Source organism: Solanum verrucosum, unplaced genomic scaffold, assembly GCF_900185275.1.
Source record: "Solanum verrucosum unplaced genomic scaffold, falcon-dt-bn FXZP01000202.1, whole genome shotgun sequence".
Lineage (NCBI taxonomy): Eukaryota > Viridiplantae > Streptophyta > Magnoliopsida > Solanales > Solanaceae > Solanum > Solanum verrucosum.
Window position 1 is genome coordinate 622,072 of NW_026020248.1, and position 11,187 is coordinate 633,258.

Below are 11,187 nucleotides of genomic sequence, written 5' to 3' on the forward strand. Positions count from 1 at the left end.
CAAAATTGAACTCAAAGACATTCTTGAACTCTACTCTTAACTCTTTCTTGAATTTGAATTATGAATTATGAATTCAAGAGTTATGATTCATGAAATGAAGGATATCAATAACACTATAGGAATTCTATAATAAGGAATATTACTTTTAAAATAAACATGAACTCAAAATCAACTCAAGAATACTCAAATCTAGTGAAAATATCCTAGATTACACTTTTACTGATCTGAAAGTAGATGTAGGGCGTGAGGACGAACTAGTTCAAAACTATGATAGCCTTACATACCTGGAAGAACAAGGTTCTTGAAGAATAACTTGATTAAAAGCCTTGAAACCCTAGCTTGAAGGTGAACGATCAAGAAAACCTTTTGTTGAGATTCTTGAATTAGTTTCTTGAAATCTCTATGGCCAAGAATTATGATTTTCATTAGTGATTCATAATTGTATGGAGGAATTTGAGTTGAAAAGAATGGAATTCTTAGAGAAAGAGTTACCTTGAAGAAGAATCATGAAATATATTGGAAGAATCTTGAATGTAGTCTTCTACTTTGATTTTTTCTTAGGGTTTTGCCCTAGGATTTGAGAGAGAAGAGAATGATGGACTAAAAGATGAAAATCTGATTGTTTTGAGCCTTTTATTAGTCAAGAAAATCGTTTAGGGTTTTCTTGGATGTAAAAAAACAAAAACAACCTTTTTTAATGTTTTTCCACCGGCTAATTCGTAACAGCACTGTATAGGTTACTAAAATAGTCATAACTTTTTACTCAGAAATTGTATTGACGCGAAATTGATGGTGTTGGAAGTAGATTCAAATACCTTAAATTGTCTAGGTTATGTCTTACGTAACTCTTTATATTCTAAGATATATGGTCATTTGAAGTTGACCCAAGTAGAATCTTACCTCAAAACTTAATCGATAAGGAAATTTCAAAAACACTTATCAAGAACTCATCAAGAACTTAAATCCTTAAATTTCAAGTATGAAATTACACTGAATAAATCATGATTGACATGTGGGTGAACTAACCCCACACTATGGAAGTTCACATACCTCTTAGGGATCAAACCCATGGCAAAAATCCACAACAAAACTCAAGAACCTCGACGAAGGCCTTTATCCTTTCCTCTTTTCTCCTCTTTTCTCTTCATTTCTGTTCTTGAACTCTCAACTAAAACCCTAGGCGTTTATTAGGATTATAAAACTGAACCGAATAGGATTAGACCCTTAAACCCTTACAAAAAATGAATTAAATCTGATTGGGTAAGGAAAAGACCAAAATACCCCTTACTATTTTCGGGTAACTTTCCTTAACTGGACAATTTCATTTCAAAATGGAATATCTCACTCATCCGACCTCGAAACATAGCAAACTCGATGGTGTTGGAAATATTTCAAATACGTTTCATTATCTTTTTTTTTTTTTTTACCGTGGTTTCCGGGCGTCGCTTTGCGAACCCGACTAGCTGTACCCACCGGGTCCCGCTGTTTCAAGGCGGGTCCACCACGGTTAGTTCCACGGGGCCCTGGAGACGCGGCCGATTTGTAATGCCTCCAGTGGCCCTGCTGGGCCTCGAACCGGCGACCTGAAGGACTTTGTCCCAGGCCTTTACCAGCTGAGCTACCCCTCAGGGTTACGTTTCATTATCTATCTTGTTGCCAACCTAAGTAATTCTATAGTGAGAGTTATAGTCATTTGAAGTTGAGCCAAAACTCATAACTTAAGCATAACTTGCAAAATTTCAGATTTTGCTATTTCCAATTTAGTTGTTTTTAGAACCCAAGGTGCTAAATCTAGTGACCTTACCACTTAGGAAAAATATAAACTCCTTGGTAAAAACTTAGTCACTATGAAGGATGGTTCGAGTCTTAGTTCAAAAAAAATCAGGGGTGCTACAATATGTCCCCCTTGGGATCATTCATCCTCTAATGACGATTCGACTGGGCATGGATTGGGGTTACTCTTACTAATGTCCGAATCTAATGGTATGCTCTTACTATATGCAAGCTTAACCCAAATTCTTAGGTTCAGGTTCTATACCTCTCGATAAGGAATCTCATCCCAAAACTATTACTCTTTACTACAACATTAGGCTCATATCAAGAACCACCTAAAGTATAACAACCCCACATTCTTCATTACTAACAGGACCTCAGCAAAGATATCTCATCTACTCTCCGGAACTTATTACTATCTTATTCTCAAAGAGTTGACTTGATTTCTCATCTCGTCATCTTCCTCTTGGGTCTAAAGCTGACACTTGAAAGCTATGGACCTATTCCATCACCTCTAACTGGCGTACATCCTCTTTCACTCTAACACTCAGGAGAAGATTATCTCATGACTACCGAACTCTCCATAAGTAGGTACTAAGACCTCTTTCTAAGGTGTTTCTCTTAACCTCTTCTAATTACATACCCTCTTGGTACACCTCTTAATGCTCTTGTTTCTATTGTGACTTAGCCACACTTCATTGCCCTTATCTAACGTTAGGATCTCTCGCTGGTTCTACTCATATTCATTGCATCAAATATTTCAATTTCTCACCTACTCTTATGTCAGGTCTACTAGATTAAATCTCAAGACTAACATCATCACCCTCATGTTACCATTCTGTGGATAATGACACTCATCTCAAATTCAAGCTTAATGTGCATTACTAAACCCGAATATTAATATGATTGCTCGCCTACTAAGCTATACCTCATTACTTGATCATTTATTTAACCTTCTGAACATCATGACCCTCTCAAACAAATCATAAACCTATCTTAGATCTATCACTTTATGAAATCTTTTGCTCTTCTATTCAACCCTTACCCTTGGTCATTACCTACACAATGACACTTCATCACAAACTCATTTCTAGCTAAAGCACACTCTACCTCCTATGATGGAATCTTTCCAAATCACCACTTCTTAATCTACCCATAAGGGAAAACTCTTCATTAATATCTTACTAGGTGCATGACTATAGTAGCATAGCTTGTCGAAACACCATCTCCCTTACTTAGATTATTAAATCTCTGTATACTATTCTCTTAACTTAAGCGACACTTTTTACTACTACTTCTCATAATCTTGTAGCTCTTGTTACTTTTTTGGGTGAAAATACTACCCAAGCTCTAAACAGACTTTCTCATAAAGATCTCAGCTGAAACAAGTCTTAGAGAAGACAGTACAACTCAATTTTTGCTCAAACACACGATTCAAATGAATATGGGTGCATTCCTCTTAAACTGAACACTTACTAACTCATGGGCTTCTCTCAAGCCCCTCTGGAGTCACACGACTTCCTCAAAACTCTTATTGAGATTAACTCATCCATAAAGGACTGACTTTGCTTTTCAACTACCACTAGTATGAGGGGCCGTCAAATGTATCTAAGAAATGCATGAGTAAGAATAAATCTCTATGACTTAGCTCTATTGAACGATTAAGAGTATGAAAGAAGGGAATTTTTTTCTAAATGTCTGTAGTCCCTCATTTATTGAAGTGGGGCCCACACTACCATAAATAAGATCATACTTGCCATGGCTTCATAGAAACCCTAGGACTCTTGAAACATGGCTCTGATACCATGTTTTTCACGACCCGAACCTGCACCCTGGACGTGGCCGACACTCGAGAACCATTGTTGGTCCCCAAGCAAATCGTCATCCTTGCTGGCTACAAGGGGAAGAAAAACTTAAGCATACAAAAGATTAAAACTGAAATAAATTCAATAAACTCGACTACTCAACCTTTATAATAGGCTGTACAATACTCAAAGTAAAATTAAATACAGAAACTCCTCAACTCTGTATATCTATGAAGCCTATACTATTACAGAAAGATAGCGGGACAAGAATCAAGACATCTCAAAACTACTAGATGTAAGGTAAAGGTGAAGTCCTCTGAAATGTAAGAGGGATCACCATAGCTAACTCGAAATGCATGTGGTATCAACGAAGCTCATGTTGATGACCCTCAATACATGTATGTGCATCATGAAACGATGCAGGCCAAATGGCTCACTACGTGGAATGTACGAGCATGTAAGGGGAATTCCAAAACATAAACATAAGTTTGAACTTGATAAAAAATAAACATACTTACCTCCTCTCAAGTCACTCAACTAAACTCAACTCAAGAATAAGAAACGTAGTTCAACTCAATGATAATATATTCAACTCAGCGAAATAAATCTCAACTCAATAATAAGATATTCGACTCTGGGTACTCAACTCTGGATACTCAACTTTGGATGCTGAACTCTGGATACTCAACTCTGGATACTTAACTCAATATAAAGCAACGATACAAATGCAATATATAGAAAGCTTTTAAAATAGTAGAAAGCAACTCAATGTATTGAAAAATTCAATAGAAACCCAGTTTGTATGCAAGGATACAATATAAACTATGTTTCTATATAAAAATACAAAATAAACTCTGTGTATATAAGAATACAAAGTATCTCTGTGTATTAAAGAATACAAAATATCTTTGTGTATTAAATAATACCAAATATCTCTGTGAATTAAAGAATACAAAATATAATTGTGGGAGTTTCTCTGATCGAAAACCATCACTTAAGAGCTATGTGATGATAAAGTGTTTTGCCTCACGCTGCCAGGGTCATCCTATACCTTACCAGGGGTATAGAACCTAACTACCGAGTGGATCCACTAGCCTATGCTAAAAAGTATTACTGAATCATCTAAAAAGTGTGACCCTTTCTATCCCCGTTGGCTACATGGTTTATGGGGGCTGTGAGTTGTCTTAACTATCTCACATATCGGTGCTCAATACTACTCTCGAAATATAACTAGCTCATATGTTTAAAAAGGTAACTATTTATGTGATTTGAGATAATTTCTCAAAAACTAGCCCAAAGGCTCTGTTGGAAATCAGTGTTTCCTCTCTTGATTAAATGTGAAAGCATTTACTCTTTACTGAAAACTAGCTCAAACGCTCTTTTGGAAATCGGTGTTTCCTGTCTTTATTAAATGTGAAAACAATTACTCTTTAGGAATACATAGTTCACATATACTCTTTTGAAGAAATGAACTTCAATCCTTACCCTTTACTCAACTCAAAACTCAAGTCTTAAAACAAGTTTAAAGAATTTGCAAAAGATTTCTTAAAAATAGGGTTCATGCCGAATTATGGACGTGAACGACTCAATTCAATGTTTTCAATAACCATAACTAGAACTCAATACTCGAGATTCAAGAGCTTTAATGGTAATGTTTATTTCAAGAATGCTCGATTCAGAGGGTTCATGCGGAATTATGGGCATGAACTACTCAACTCAAGAGCTCAGTGATACTTTTCATCTCAAGACTCTTCAACTCATAGGGTTCATGCGCAATGATGTGGATGAACTACTCAACTCACGGACTTCATGGTAACATGTAATAGTCCCATGATTAGAAATATAATCTCGAAAGGGTTAGGAACTTGATACTCAAGACTTAGAACTTGAAGATACTATTATATGGAGTTCATGTAGAATTTATGGGCATGAACGACTCGACTCAAGGGTCTACATAAAAATATTGAACTCGTGTATACGGATCTTCTCATTCTCATACTTACTTCCTCAAAACTTATCTGAAATCGACAGTTTATCTCAAATGATTCACAGTTGAACTCAAGGACTTTCTTGAACTCTACTCTTAACTCTTTCTTGAATTTGAATTATCAATTCAAGATTTAAGATATGAAGGATATCAATAATAATATAGCAATTTGATAATTAGGAACATAACTTTTAAAAGAATCATGAACTCAAGAACTCAAAATCAACTTATCTCAAGAATACTCAAATCTAGGGAAAGTATCCTAGATTACTCTTTTACTGATCTGAAAGTAGATGTAGGGCATGAGGACGAACTAGTCCAACACTATGATAGCCTTACATATCTAGAAGAACAAGGTTCTTGAAGAATCTTGAAGAATCTTGAAGAATCTTGAAGAAAAACTTGATTAGAAGCCTTGAAACCCTAGCTTGAAGGTAAACGATCAAGAAAACCTTTTTTTTGAGATTCTTGAATTAGTTTCTTGAAATCTCTATGGCCAAGAATTATTATTTTCACTAGTTATTCATAATTTTATGGAGGAATTTGAGTTGAAAAGAATGGAATTCTAGGAGAAAGACTTACCTTGAAGAAGAATCTTGAAAAGGATTGAAAGAATTTTGAAAAAAGTCTTCTACTTTGATTTTTCCTTAGGGTTTTGCTCTAAAGTTTGAGAGAGAAGAGAATGATGAACTAAAAGAAAAAAATATGATTGTTTGGAGCCTTTTATTGGTCAAGAAATTTTTTTCGGGTTTTCTTTGATGTAAAAAAACAAAATCAACCCTTTTCAATGTTTTCCCGTCGGCTAATTCTTAACAACACTGTATAGGTTACTAAAATTGTCATAACGTTTTACTCATAATTGGATTGACGCTAAATTGTTAGCGTTGGAAAGTAGATTCAAATAGCACTACAAGAAAAAGGGCTATTAGGGATGAGAAAAACGGTCCCTAAAAGTCTAAATCTTGTCCCTGAAAGTCAATAGCGACGGGACAAATCTGGTCGCCACCCGTCCCTATACCCTCCGTCGCTAAAGATTAATAGGGACGAGCTATAGGTACCCGTCCTAAAAATCTTTTTGCGACTGGTAAATATCTAGTCCTTAAAAGCCTTTTAGGGACCACGCTTCTGGTCCTTAAACATAAAGATCAACAATCAACTTAAATTTTTACAACGAGTTTAACTGGCCCTTAAAGGTCTTTTACGACTAAAATTTGGTCCTAAAATAGTTGTAAGGGCGGGCGCAACATTGGTCCCTAAAGGTGTAGTGTCAAATTAGAATTGATTATTATCAATGTGGTACTAAAGTTCATTTAGGATCTGGAAAAAAAAGTGGAAATTAAATAATACGCGCCCTTTTCGTGTCATGATTCTCCAAGATGCTATACACAATATTATATATAGATAATCAAATGCATATAAGTAAAATTATCAATATATTAACTAATAGTATGGATTAACATCCCACAAGCAGTAAAACTTACAAAAATATATGGTAACAATACTATCTACACAACTCATCAGGCGCCAAAAGAGCTAATATCTCCAAGTATAGAATAAAATGTTTTGCCAAAAAAAATCATGCAAAACAATAACCAACTTGTCAAATTGTTCATAGTATTCAATCTTGCATCTTGACTTGTAAACAAAAGTCTCCAAATCCTGTAACACATACAAAATAAAATTTGTTTAGAAAAAGAAAGTTATGTGCACAACCAAATCACATAAAATATCCTAGTGTAGATAAGAAATAACAGTTTGCACTCTAGATTTTAGGTTCCTAGTTGCTCTGCCATCCACTTGGACCAAATTATCCCGATCACTTCAACATCATTCAAACGATAGACCCTTAAAATTAAAACATTTACCGTTGGTAATATTCATTACTGTTATTTCTAGATATTGCTACATTTGTAGAAAAAAAAAATTAATCAATTGAGAATCTAGTTGTAGACTCGCTTAAACCTTGAAAAACAGAAAGTGTAGTTTTAGTGGAATATAGAGGGTATTAAGTTTGTTGGGTTAAAGAGTTCATATGCTATGTAAGAACCTATTTTTAATAGGTTCTGTTTCTTTCAAAGTTCCCAACCATTTTCAAGAACTAGGACTAAGTCATGGATAACATAATATGCATTTTATTTTTAAAATCATTATGAAAATTATCTCCTAAGAAACCAGAAAACACATTCAGCTTTTGCTAAAACATGAGCTCACTACCTAATATATGCTTTAATAGATGGCAAGGAATATAAAGAGAAGTGTAATCATATGGACCAGCACATGCTGCATGAATGTTGATGTACCATAACCTTCTGCTAAATTTACTAAGCAACTTACAAAATAATAAGTTAGACCAAACCTGAAATATGTATCGTATGACCTTGAGCCTCGAGTTTCTATAGGCATCATCTCCTTAAACAAAACTCTCCAACAAAGGTGAATCTCTAAAGGGGTATCCATGATATAATAGAGAGCAAGACTGTATGTCAGATAAAATTGGGACCTAAATACAAGTGTCAAACAAGGAAAATAAAGCGTTTAAATAGCAGATTTATAGGAAATCGAAGCATATGAAGCAAACAAGAAATCGCACACATGTATATTGTTAACAATGTATTTCGGACCACGTTTTGCTGCATATTTTTGCAGAGAAGACAATGAGCAATAGTCTTATTGACATTAAACAATATGAAGACTATATTTTTTATTTTATCTACATAAGAGAGAGATAATGAAATACAATAACATGATTGATAATACAAGAACAATATTGAGACAGTGAAATCCACATACTCTCTAGTGTAGCAGACACCTAGCAAAGAAGCATGCAAGCATATCTCTACACTTACCGGGAGCTGAAGAAACGTCCTAGTAAGTAACTGTAAAATTAATGGTCTTGCTAACCTCTATAAATTAAATTTCAATTGAGGTCCTTACAGGAGGGAAATTGAGCACGTAGAGATGGTTAGCGTATGAATAATTCATCTTATGTTCAAAGCATTTTACCTACTCTGTATTTAATGTAATGTGAGTACTTAAAGTTGTCATATTTCACTTGATTTCTTTGTTTATTCATAAATTTCCGACAATAGACAAACTGCTAATCCATTTAAGTGCAAGTATCCATATTAAGTATAGATCATGATAATCAATTCATACTAACACATATCAGATAGAACATACTAACACACAAGTTACTTAAGAAGATTTTTATGGCTTGTGATGGTGACTAAACTCACCTAAAAATTTAATGATAAATGATTTATTTCCATTTGCCGCTTTAAGAATCTGAAGCACAGGAAGGAGTAAAGTTGTTATTATCCTTATAATGAACAATGTTCCGAGCAAGATATTGAGAAGTTTCCATAGATAAGAGCCTACGAGAAATTGTATTACACAATTTGGAAGGATGAAACTGAAACCACCAACCATTCTCCATACTTGGTTATGATGAAATAAAATATTATTTCGATGATATCTAACACCATTATATTTTTCCTCATGTTATAGCTGATATCATTTATAACCTAAGAAATCTAATAAAAGATGTTCCTTAAGAGGCATTTGTTTGAATAGATTAATGTAAGAAAATAGAACTAAGCAAACAGAGAATATATTAAGGGAGTTATTAAAGGAAGCTAAAAATTAAAGAAAACATTTTTATTTAAGATTTCTTTTAGCATGTGAAGTAGCATTTTAGTAAGATTGCATCCAATATATTCTAAGGATTACAATTAGAAGTTTCTCTTTACATACCGTACATATTGATGTGCCTCCACAACTTGAATATAAAGAAAGACATCATGAAAATTTATTGATTCATCGTTCACCATTCATTTCAACATCATAGAATGAATACCTATAAAGTTGGACACAGGGGGTTAGCGTAACTGTTTGAAAAATTGTACTAGGATTATAAGTTTTTTCAAGTATGAAGAGTGAGAACTAATTTAACTAAAAAAAAGATGTAGCAATAACAAAACTATAGCAATGGTAGGAATCATTATGTTTCTCAAACGTAAGAACATTTGCGGAGGTCCATTTTCAATGATAAGTCTCTTCAGAAGAACACCAAGATGACAAGATTTGTCATCTATTTATTGTAGAGTTCAGTTATTAAAATGTTATAACAAGTGCAAATAAAACAGACAAGTTAGGTGTATAATTAATGATACTCGATTTCAGTAAGTTAAATACTTTATTGTAATCTTTAGATGATACCCTCAGTTACAAACTGTATCCTGAACTCATCTACAATAAAATAGATGATTACCACAACAAAACACTATATTTAATCAAACATCAAAATGAAGTAACTAAATTAATTCCAGTAGCTACAGACTTAGAAATAAATAAACAAAGCGAGGACCATACTTACTTTCAAGCACTAAACTTCTTCAATTTGGGCCCAAATTAAAACCAACCAGCTTTACCATCAAATCCACACCTCAGTGGACCAAATTTCACCAAACTCATGTTTTTTTTTGCTAAAGATTCAACTATGCCAAAGGCTACTGACTAGAGAAATAAGAAAAGAAATTAACTGAAAAGATGTTCTTTTCCTCTTTTTGACTCTGGATTAAAAAAACTGACAATCTCCTACTTTGTAACTTGAGGATTCTAATTCATTAGGACAAAAACACAAGTCTTCATCCTTGCATTCGAAACAACATATTAGAAGAGATATGTTTTTTCAAAATTTCTTTGCTTACATGATTTAAGAAATTGACAGGAGATATTTTCATTCTGGTATCCTCTGCCTCCAAGACACTTTTTTGAATGTAACCCTAGCCGCCATCCTCACACCAAACTCCATCTTTTAGCCCTCACAAAAAAACTATCAATATTTAGAAAAAGTCAATACTAAAGACTGTCATTCTCAATTATCACATTTCAGTAAGAAGAATAACAACAATTTCGTGTTTTAAGCCGAAAAACAAAAAAGACGAAGAAAATCTTTAAAACCTGTTCAGATAGATGACTCTTGTGATCCGATTTGTAAACCTTCTAGGATCTTCAGATACATATCATGCGAATCTATAGCCTTTGAAAGAGTCAATTATTAGGACTTTACCAGATGGAAAAGTTAGGGTTTCATTTTGGGTTTTTAAAAGGGTGGGTGTGTGGGGTGTTGGGGGGGGGGGTGTAATTAATATATGATTTTTTTTCCACTTGCACCTCTTAGGCAGATTTCAACGACGGGATTTTAATTTTTTTAGCAACCGGATTTAGAGCCTTCGCTAGATCAAAAAATAAAAATGGAAACTAGGGACTAGAAAAAAATCTCTTCCCTATAAGTACACTTTTAGAGACGAGTTGTTAAGCCCATCGCTAATTGTTGGTCTTTAATAGGCAGTTTTCTTGTAGTGTAGCTTTAATTGGATAGGGTATGGCTCACGTAACTCTTTATATTCTAAGAGATATGGTTGTTTGAAGTTGACCCAAGTAGAATCTTACATCAAAGCTTAATCGATAAGGAAACTTCAATAACAATTATCAAGAACTTAAATCCTTAAATTTCAAGAACGAACTGAATAAATCATGGTTTGTGTGTAGGTGAACGAACCCAACACTATGGAAGCTTACATACCTCATAGGGATCAAACCCATGGCGAAAATCCGCAA